Here is an 11,597-nt window from a genome sequence, read left to right on the forward strand (position 1 = left end):
CCTAGCCGGGGCACCTCTAAACTCTCGAGAGAATCGGGCCCTATTGTCCTACTACATCTGCTCTCTACCTCTCAAACGGTAGCCCTCAATCCTCCGAGGAATCTCTACTACCAGCTAATAAGGAGTCCCCATCTCCACCTCTCGGGCCATGTTGGCCCTAATACCAGAATGTAACCGTGCAACAAACCTACGCACCCTCTCTCCGTCAGTAGGAAGTATCATTAGTGCATGGCGGGACAACTCAAATAACCTCGCCTCATAGTCGGTCACCGACATCTGACCCTGCTCAAGCTGCTCAAACTGATACCGGAGGTCTTCCCTCTCAGAGGGTGGAATATACCTATCCAGGAAAAGCTGTGTGAACTGACCCCAAGTAATGGGAGGAGAACCTGCTGACCTGCCAAGAACATAAGACTGCCACCATCTACGGGCCCTGCCCTCCAGCTGAAATGTAGTGAAGTCAAGCCCACGAGACTCCAATATCCTCATGTTGTGCAGTCTGTCCCTGCACCTATCAATGAAATCCTAGGCATCCTCATGACGTTCGCCTCCGAAGATAGGAGGGTGTAGCCTAGTCCATCTGTCCAATAACTTCTACGGATCGCCGTCCGCAGCTAGTCTAGGCTCGGGTACCACTGCAGCAACTGGCTAAGCTCCATCCGCGGGTAGTGCACCCGGAGTCTAATACACTACAGCTGCATGACCAGGAGCCTGAGCAGTAGGGGTCTGTGCTCCCCCTCCCGCCTGAGATGTAGCTGGGTCTGCTGGAAATAAACCAGCCTAAGTCATGGTATCCATGAACCGCAACATACGGCCCATGACCTCCTGGAAACCCGGTGTTGCATTAAGTCCGCCGGGGTAGGCTCGGCTGCGGGCACCTCGCCCTGCTCCTCAATGATAGGATCCCCCGCGGGATCCGCCGGTGGTGCAACTGGGATAGCTTTGGGACTCCCTCATCCCCTACCTTGGTCCAGTGCCTTCCCCCGACCTATGCCTCAGCCTCTAGCAACGGGGGGAGCAGCTCCTCCCGGGTCTGGAATGTCTGCCGTGCGCGTCCTCACCATCTGTGAGAGAATAGAAGAAGGAAATTTAGTATACCATCAACTGCACGATAGAAGATGAATAAAGAGTAGTTTCCTAATACCCTATAGCCTCTCGAAGATAAATATAGACGTCTCTATACCGATCCACAAGACTCTATTAGGTTTGCCCATGACTTGTGAGACCTACGTGAACCTAGTGCTCTGATACCATGTTGTCACAACCCAAATTCCATCGTAGTCGTGATGGCACCCGACACCGTTGTCAGGCAAGCCAACTCTAATTCAACTAATGGGTTTTCAGTATTTTTGTCAAAATAACCCCAACATTTTAAATTAACAGTTAATCTTTTAACCAATCAATAATTAACAAGTTCGTAATAATATAAATACATCCCAAAATAATAGTATACAAGTGTGTGCCAGGAACTAGTGTCACAAGTACTAGGGCAACTAGTAGAATATACAAAAATACCACCATCAAACTGTCTGAAACAGAATAGACAGTACATAATCAACAACAAAAGAAGAGAACTCCGGTATGCTACTGAACGGCTCAGAAGGGCAGCTCACCGTGAGATCTCGATCAGGAGTCAGGAACGTGTGCCGGAGGGGCAACTAGATGCACCTGCCTCAGATCCTGTACAGTTAAGTACAGAAGCATAGTATGAGTACATAAACAACATGTACCCAGCAAGTATCCAGTCTAACCTCGAAAAAGTAGTGACGAGGGGTCGACTTGACACTTACTAAGGTCAATATCAATAATATTTAAGATTTTTTCCAAGCATGGATAGCATGAATATAATGACAGTCTCAGATCAAGGAGAAACAGTATATCAATTGCACTCATGTCATATAATAACTTACGTTTCAAAGCATTTAAATAGAGTAAGTCATGCATGAATTCCACATAAACCACATGCGCACATTATGCCGAGGTCGTACGGCCCGATCCACATAATAATAACTGTGCACTGTCAGAGGGTCGAATGGCGCGAACCATAGATGCATCCATTTCTACCGAGGTCATTGACCCGATCCACAAATATCAATTATTATCAAGAAGGCACACATTGTTCATTTATAGTCAAATAAATTCATACAAGTTCTCAAGTCAGTCCGTACATTCGTTTATACTTATTTACAATTCCTAACATGTCCTAAGTGATCTCAGTTAGCAAGCAAGAACACAAGCATTAGCATGTATGGCATGATACGGGTCCTAAACTACCCGGACAACTAGCATAATAGTAGCTACGCACGAACTCTCGTCGCCACGTGCGTACGTAGCCCCCACAGATAGTCCCATACATTTATTTAGTTCACCTAGGGGTTATTTCCCTCTTACGAGGTTAGAAAGGAGACTCACCTTGCTCCAAAGCTTACTTCCAATTTCAAGAACGCGCTCAAACCCTCAATTCGAAGCCGAACGATCCAAAACTAATCAAACGCGGTAAGAACTAGTCAATACAAGCTCAAGTGTTTATATTTTAACTATTAAAGTAATTTCCCAACCCTAAATACAAGTTTCCTAAAATCCATCCCCGGACCCACGTGCCCGAATTCCGAAAATTCTCGAGGGAAGTTGTTACCCATAACCTAAGGATAGTGAATATATGATTTTTACTTCATTCCATAACAAATTTCGTGGTTAAATCTTGTTTCTATCAAAACCCTAGGTTTTACTCTAAACCCCATATTTTCACTAATTTACAAGGTGTAATCTACCCCTAAACTATGTATTAAACTCACATTATGTAGAAATAACTTACCTCACAATGCTAGGCTGAAATCCCCTCTTTGGAAGCTCCCAAATTGCCCAAGAATTGAATGAAATGTGTGAAAAATGACACATAACCCGTGTTAAATGAAGGCACTGCCTTCAGGAATTTCTGCAACAGTTAGGGGACCGCATCTGCGGTCTCGCTTCTGCGAGGGAAGATCCGCATCTGCAGAATTGGACCGGACTGGCTGGGACCGCATCTGCGGTCTTGGGGACGCTTCTGCGGTTTCGCTTCTGCGGAAGAGGGGCCGCATCCACGGTTCCTGGGCTCCTGCCCCTTGGGCTGCACCTGCAAAGGGTCGACCGCTTCTGCGGTCTCGCACCTGCGGCTGGCCAACCGCAGGTGCGGTTATGACAGCAACCTGGAGTTCAGCTCCTTCCAAAATTTCCTAACTCAACTCGAGCCTCATCGGATTGACACTCGGGGCCCCCGGGGCCCCGCCCGAACATACCGACAAGTTTGAAATCATATAAAATGGACTCGCTCGAACCCTCGGAACGCCCGAAACAACGCTAAACTAAGAATCACCCCGTAAAACCAATTGAATCAAACTTATGAACTTCAAGTTCTTCAAATCACATCTCAAGTCTTAATGACAATACGAAACTATTCCCGGTCTCGGAATTCCGTTCGAACCTCGATAACACAAAAACCCGCTCCAAACCAAATATTTAAGAACTTCAAAATCCTTAAGGAATCAACTTTTACTATTAGGCGCCAAAATGCTCCCGGGTCATCCAAAACCCGATCCGGACATACACCCAATTCCGAAATCATCGTACGAACCTATTGGAACCTTTAAATCCCGATTCTGAGGTCATTTACTCAAAACGTTGACCGAAGTCAAACTTGGCCTTTTAAGCCAACCTTAAGGAACCAAGTGTTCCAATTTCAACCCAAACTCTTCTAAATCCCGAACCAACCATCCCCGCAAGTCATAAATCAGTAAAAGCAAGTACGGGAAGTCTTATTTAGGGGAATGGGGTTCTAGAAAGCAAAACGACCAATCGGGTCGTTACAAAGATTTTTATACCAAATCATTGGGTAAGTGTCTCTAATCAATTTCCAACAATATTTTGTGATTATTTCTTAGATTTAGCATCAAATTCATGAGAATTTAAAGAAAAATTTGGGTAAATTTTGTAAAACCTTTTTAAAATGTAAAATGATGATTTGAAGGACCAAATGTTATCAGAACTTGATAATTTTGGTATTGTTGAACTCGTATCAGAATGGGTATTTGGGTTTTATAAATTTTGTCGGGTTCCGAGGTACGGGCCCGGGGAGTTGACTTTTGTTGACTTTTGGCAAATTGTATAAGGATCGTAGCTTTGTTAATTGAAATTGTTTTCTCTTGCATTGTTTGATGTATTTAAGTCGTCTTTGGCTAGATTGGGCCGAGCGATGGTGAATCGGTAAAGGAAAAGCTAAATTGAGTAATGAGTTGGCCGAAATGAGGTAAGTATCTTGTCTAACTTTGTGTGGGGGAAATCACCCCTTTGGAATTGAGTCAATTGTGCTATCTTGATATGTGAAAGTCATGTACGCAAGGTGACGAGTGGGTACACAGTCTATATGTGGTATTGACCGGTTAGATTATCTAGTCTCCTTCCATGCCTTTGATCAAATTGTCATAATATGTGGTATCGTGTTGTTAGGATACTCTTACATGCTCTATATGATGTTGTTAGCACTTATTTACCTCTTGCTCGTTGTGTGGCCCTTATTTGCCTTAGTTGAAGTTATTGCCTTCCTTGTTGTTTTGTTACTTCTTAATTGTGAGTTCCTCTATGACTCTGTGCATATATGCTACATGTCCAAATTGTTGTGATTTCCTGCGTAGTTATCACGTGCCTTACATGTCTTGTTGTTTTTGTAAAGTTTGTTGTATTCCTTTGATTTGTACGTGGTTCCCTTATTGTCGTGTACTCATACTCTTGGTTGTAAAAATTCTTGTAATTGAGTTGTTGAATCGTTGTTGTTGATTTAAATTATTGTTTGGGGGATCGGGTTGCACGACGTGACAAGTGAAATAAGGGAGGTGGTGGAATAAGGGAGGATATTTATATTGTGATATTGTTATTGTACGATGGGATCCGGTTGTGCGCCACAACAAGTGAAATAAGGGTGGATTATTATGGGGAAATAAGGGTGAATTATGATATTGATATTATATGGTGGGATCGGGTTGCACGCCGCAACAGGTGAAATAAGGGTGAATTGATATGGTGGAATAAGGGTGACTATGATATTGATATTATATGGCGGGATCGGGTTGTGCGCTGCAATATATCTTGCATTTTGGTATCCCCTATTTTACTGTATTGATTTTAGTTCCTTCGTGCGAGACTTTGATAATCTGTATTTCTGGTTCTCACTGAGTTTTGAGGATCGAGTTATTGTCATTGACTTATTGCCTTGCCGTCATTTCCTGAGCTCTTTTCTTAATACTATTATTCTGGTGAATTGATTTCAAAGTAAACTTACTACGTTGAGTCATTTCCTCCTGCCCTGCTGAGTCATTAGCAATATGGCGATTTAAAATGAAAGAACTAATATCATGCTACCTTGTGTGACTTTAAGTTTGAACTCATCATATATTTCAGTATCTACTATTTCTAATAATCGTTATATTTTATTTCAATCGCTTTCCCCAGCTTAATCTTCTTAACCGGTCTGAGGTTTTTATTTTACTTAAAAAGGAATTGTTATTATGTTTTAACTTAATAAATTCTATATTAAATGCAATAGCTAATCGATGTTGAATTTTATTTGAAAATGTTATTTTCTTCACTTAAATGATTTCTAAAACAAAACTCATCTTTCTCGCTGATTTCCTATTCGGTCTGGAAACTGTAAATTTACTTTATGATATATAAATGGAATCTCTTGAACATCTTAATTAGCAATTGACACGGATATTATATACCAAGTAGCACGTGGATTTCATCGTGTAAAGTGAGATACAAAGATGTAGGCACAAGGTGCCGTGTGTGTTAAAGGGTTGGAAGTTGTGGTTTATGGTATGGGATTACGAGAGATGGAATTATTGAAATCTTGTATTAGAAACAATTGGTTTGGTCGAGTTGACTTCGTTTTCCCTACTTGAGCACATTTATACTTATTTGTATCCCAGCTATGTTGTCGTTTAATTACTTGGTTATTTCTCGTTGCCATTCGTGTTTTTCCCTTATCGTCACTACTGTTTTGTAATTTGAATTCTTCCTGCTATTAGCATTACTTTGATATCCCTATTTTGTTAGCTTTATGTCATATCCTATTCGGATTTTTAGACCAGCAGGTGTTTTGACTGTTCCTCGTCACTATTCCACCGAGGTTAGTCTTGATACGTACTGGGCACCACTGTGGTGTGCTCATTCTACACTTCTGTATAATTTTATACAGATCCAGGTATTCGATTGTTAGTGGTTGTGGGGATCGTTGCTACAGAGACTCAAGGTAAACCTACTGCTGTGTACGCAGGCCTCAGAGTCACCTTCTATTGTATTTTTTTCCATTGTTTCCTTTTATCTGGAACAATGATGTATTCATTATGTATAACTACTCCTAGAAAGGCTTATTACTTGTACTACCGGTTTTGGGATTGTAAACTGTACAGAGATTTCTATTTCGAAATTGTTCGATGTTAGTAAATATTATCGTTATTTCTGTTAATGTTAGGCTTACCTAGTTTTAGAGACTAGGTGCCATCACGACTCCATCGGAGGGATTTTGGGTCATGACAGTAAGTGCCCGCCTTGTCTCGCCACACGTGCTTAATAATGTTCCCACCTTGTCTCGCCATATGCGCAACCCACATATATATATATATATATCCCGCCTTATCACACCGCATGTGCAAATATCAAAAGTAATAATATCACGGCAGAAACCTCGTGCAACCCAATAACACCCACAGGACAGAAACCTCGTGCATCACAATAACAACAACCGCATGGCAGAAACCTCGTGCATCACAATAACAACTGCACGGCAGAAACCTCGTGCATCACGACAACAAGTACAACAACAACAATGACAATAAATACAAGAGTACGGCAAGTATCAACACAAGAACTTTTGATCACAAAGAAACGGTAAAACTGGTTCACAAAGAATAACCGCAATAGAGAATACTAGGCGTAATAAGAACAACTCAACAAGGGAGAAAATAATATGTAACAACGATCCCACAATATACAGTTCAACAACAAGGGAGCTAACACGAGTCAAATAATTCCAAATAAGGGCATGTCAACTAAGATATAGGATATCTAAACTTCTTTTAAGGTTGGGCAATTACGAAGGAGATACAACAAATTCAATTGGGGATAAGCAGAGGAAAGATAATCATAACCTCAATTAAGGCTAAACAATTACATGAGAGATAATAATAATAATAATTTCAAATAAAGATAAGTAGTTATGAAAAGATAGCATGAAAATAGAAGAGGTAAAAATCTTCAGTTAAGTCAAATAAGAGTCAAATAAGCAATGGGAGTGGATCATGAAGCAATTAATTCCAATTAAAGCAGGTAAGGGTGAAACTGATAATTAAGAAAATTAATCATAACAAAAACAACTCCGTACTCAGTGAATGTAAGGACCCAAGAACCCTAAAAGGCCAACTTTCCAAAAATAAGCCCGAGCACATACTCGTCACCTCGCGTACACGGACTACAATTAGTTTAGAAGACTCAAATCCTAAAAGGTAGTTCCCCCACACGAAGTTAGGCAAGATACTTACCTCAAAGAAGACAAACCGATACTCAAAAATGAACTTCCCGGGTGAAATGACCTCCGGACGGCTCAAATCTAGCCAAAATAACTTCAAAGCATAAATAAAACTCAGAAGAAACTATTTCGGATCATAAAGCCTCAATCTTTGTCAAAATTCAGAAATCACCCAAAAAGTCGACCCCCGGGCCCGCACCTCGGAACCTAAAAAATTTCACAAAATCCGAAAACTCATTCCGATACGAGTTCAACCATACTAAAATAATCAAATTCCGATACCATCTCTCCCCTCAAATCATCATTTTATATTTTGAAAGTTTTCTTAAAAATCCTCATTTTTCCTCAACCCAAAACACTAATTAAATGATAAAAATAAAGACAAAATCATGGAATATAATAAATTCTAGGTGAAGAATACTTACCCAATCGTTTTGCTTGAAAAACCCACAAAGAATCGCTCAAAACCGAGCTCTAGAACACCAAAAAAGGTGAAAATGGCAAAACCCCCGGAATAGAGTATTATTTATTCTACCCGGGTCTTAAAGCATCGCAAACGCGGAAGGATGATCGCGTTCGCGAAGAAGAAAAAGTGAAGGCTGCCAGAAGACCCTTCGCGAACGCAAGCAAAGGGACGCGAACTTGTAGAACAAGGAATAGGAACCTACGCGAATGCGTAAGGGAACACGCAAACGCGATGAAGGAAACCAGATGACAGAAAACAACAACAACAACAACAACAACATACCCAGTATTGTCCCACACTGTGGGGTCTGGGGAGGGTAGTGTGTATGCAAACCTTACCCCTACCTTGTGAGGATAGAGAGAATGTGTAAGGCCCCGGAAAATTTTGCTAAGTAATTTAGGATTTCGTGGTGCAATGTAGGCTAATTATAATATTTTATGTGCTATTAACATGATGGGCATCAATTGAATTTGGTATATAAGTGTATAAGTCTTTTAATAAGTAATGTGGCGTCTAATGGGAGGCCTAAGCCTAAGTCAAGTTAGAAAATTTCATAATAGGCTAAAATCCCAAATGAGTTCGCACAAGTCCCCACTTTGAACAAGCATATATAAATATATATAAGGTTTTATGTGATGAAACTATCATATGAAAGTTCTTCGAGTCTAGTTTCCAACGCTTCAAACCGTTCGTCATTTGGACATTCCTACACAAAGTTATGATCAAATTACCAAAGACTGGAAAAATGCGATTCTGTGTCGAATCTGCGATCGCAAATATGTCGCATTTTTGACTCTGCAATCGCAGATCTGTCGCAGATTGGGCCAGTGTTGCCCAGTTTTGGGCACCTATTTCGCGATGCATTATGCGGACCACATTCTTATTTTGCGGTCCATTCTGCGATCGCAGACCCTGTTTCGGAGGTTTATTTTTTCTATTTTTATAATCCGACCCCATTTTCATAAATAGGTTGAGGGGCTTCCTTTGGGGTCATTTTCTACTGATTTTAGAGAGAGATGAGAGCATATAGAGAGAGAAAGGAGGGGCCTAGCTTCATAATCATCCAAATCTTGCTCAAGTCTTCAAGAATCAAGGAAGATAACCATAGATTGTCCTCCATCCGGGTAAGTCCTACTTCCAAAATTTCATGCAAGAGGTTAAAGGCTCAAATATGTTGTGGGGGTTAGAAATAGGCCATGCATGTGGGACTAAGTTATAGTATGTGATGTTAAAGAACTAATATGGGTAGTTCATGTTAAAATTGGTTGAGGGAGGAAGGAATTGCCATTTCTAAGCCTTGTAGTCTACTTCACATGTTAGGTGTTTGATGAAATTCCTAAGAGAGTTACACCATGGGTAATATTCCTAATTATTAATCGATTTCTGCTATCTCCTTATAGATTGTTATTGCTAGAGGTGTTGGTGTATCGTAGAAACTTAAGGGAAAGCTCTTTGAGGTATGTATGGCTAAAACCCCCTCTTCTTAGAAATTGAGCTCCCATGGTGTCCCCGCATATCTTTTAAGTCCGAAATTTGATTTATGTAGTATTTGTTATTTCAAAGGATTTGGTATTGCAAGAATATATGTGAAAGGTGTGTCTCGATGTGTTCAATGTGCTATTCTTGGTAAATTGGGGATATGTGAAGAATGTGAAGTATATGCTAAATTGCCTAGATTTCAAGTCAAGTTTAAATTGTGATTATTATGCCGAATCATGAGAATTCCTCTCTATGCTTATAACTTGAATTTCTCTTGTGTATGCCCATTATCATAAATTGCAAGTTTGATGTTGAAAGTGAAAGTGATGTGGAATGTGAGTTATAAAATGTGGCCTAGTGCCAAGTATGAGGTGATAATTGTGGCCCTAAGTGCCTATGAATTGATATATGTGAAGTAAAGATTGAAATAAAATTGTGATTGAGGTAACGTCTTGGTAAGACGGCTTAGCCGATCGGGCCGTGATCGGACGCCATGTTATACACACATGGTGTTAATGTATTGATAATTGAAACTGGAAAGTGAGAATGAAATAAGGGTAATGTCTTGGTAAGATGGCTTAGCCGATCGGACCCTGATCGGACTCCGCTCAAGAAAGCAGTGGTATTATGAATGATGATGAACAGTATTAAATGCCCCAAACTAAAGCTATGGAAATTATGTGAAAGCTATGTGATTTCTTTTATTTGATGATGTAGTGATTGTTTAAAGCTTTTGTTGAATACTTATGATTTCTTTGTTCTTGTATGATAGTTCTTTCTATTGAGATGGTGTTTAAGATTTCTTTGTTCTTTTATGATAGTTCTTTCTATTGAGATGGTGTTTAGTTATACATACTAGTGCTATTCGACGGCACTAACGTCCCTTTTGCCGGGGGCGCTACATCTTTAAATGGATGTAGGTGGTTCCATAACAGGCAGTGTTGGACGCAGCTAGTGACGCATCTTCCTTTCAGCCGACTTGGTGAGCCCCACTTCATTTCGGGGTCCCGTACCGTTGTTTATCATGTACTTTGTATTTTGAGGTATAGCCGGAGCCTTGTTGCCGGTATTTTCATATTATTCTTCAGTTGTATGTAGAGGCTCCGTAGACAGATTGTGGGTGGAGTTTGATATGGGGAATTGAATTAGAAATATTGATATTTGGCAAAAGATGTATAAAACTTGTAATATCTTCAAAATTACGAACGAAGTTGCTAATGGAAATGAAATGGAAATCGTTAATGTCATGTTTATAGAATTTGATTAATGGTGTACATTTCCTCTTTATTCAAAGACGAATTTGGGTAGTATGAAACTTAATAGGCTTGCTCAGTCGGGTTTACTCGGTTGAGCGCCGGTCGCGCCCCTCGATTTTGGGGCGTGATAGGATGTTTCCAATATGGCTATCCAACGGGACGGGATGGGACGGGACGGGACGATATTTAGGCGGGACGGTGGCGGGACGGGACGAAACAGGATGGGACAAACGGGACGAAATGGTCGGCCCATCCTGTCCTATTAACAAAAGGGATAGGACGGGATGGGACGGGACGGGACGGGTTCGCGGGCCTTAAGTGCAGTTTTAAAAAAAAACGTCTAGTTTTTTGACAATGACTATGTTTTTAAGTTTGCAACGGCTAGTTTTTTGACTTATTTAATAAACTTAAATGTTAAAACGGAAATTAGAAAACTAAGTAAAGAATTATAAAATATTAAAATAAAATACTTGTAATGAAATATTCTAGTAATTATAATAGAGTTACAATTTATTTAATATAATTTCAAAGTATTAAGTAACTAAGACAATTCATAAAAAAAAATTTAACGCTTAGAGCCTTTTATTTTATTAATAGAACTTTCAAATCTCACATACAAATATAATTATTTTGAAGAGCACCTAATATACGCAGCCACCTTCTAGGAAGGGTTCTATCTGAACTAGGCCTCTTAGTAGCCAATTACAAATTATCATACTAATATTTGTAAGCTCCTATATAGCTTCTTTGTAACTTATCAATAATGTTTGGGGGGTAGGGGGAATTTTTTTTTTTTTGGGGGGGGGGGGGGGGGGGAGGGGGGGGTAGGGGTAGG

The sequence above is a fragment of the Nicotiana attenuata genome, unplaced genomic scaffold, assembly GCF_001879085.1.
Source record: "Nicotiana attenuata strain UT unplaced genomic scaffold, NIATTr2, whole genome shotgun sequence".
NCBI lineage: Eukaryota > Viridiplantae > Streptophyta > Magnoliopsida > Solanales > Solanaceae > Nicotiana > Nicotiana attenuata.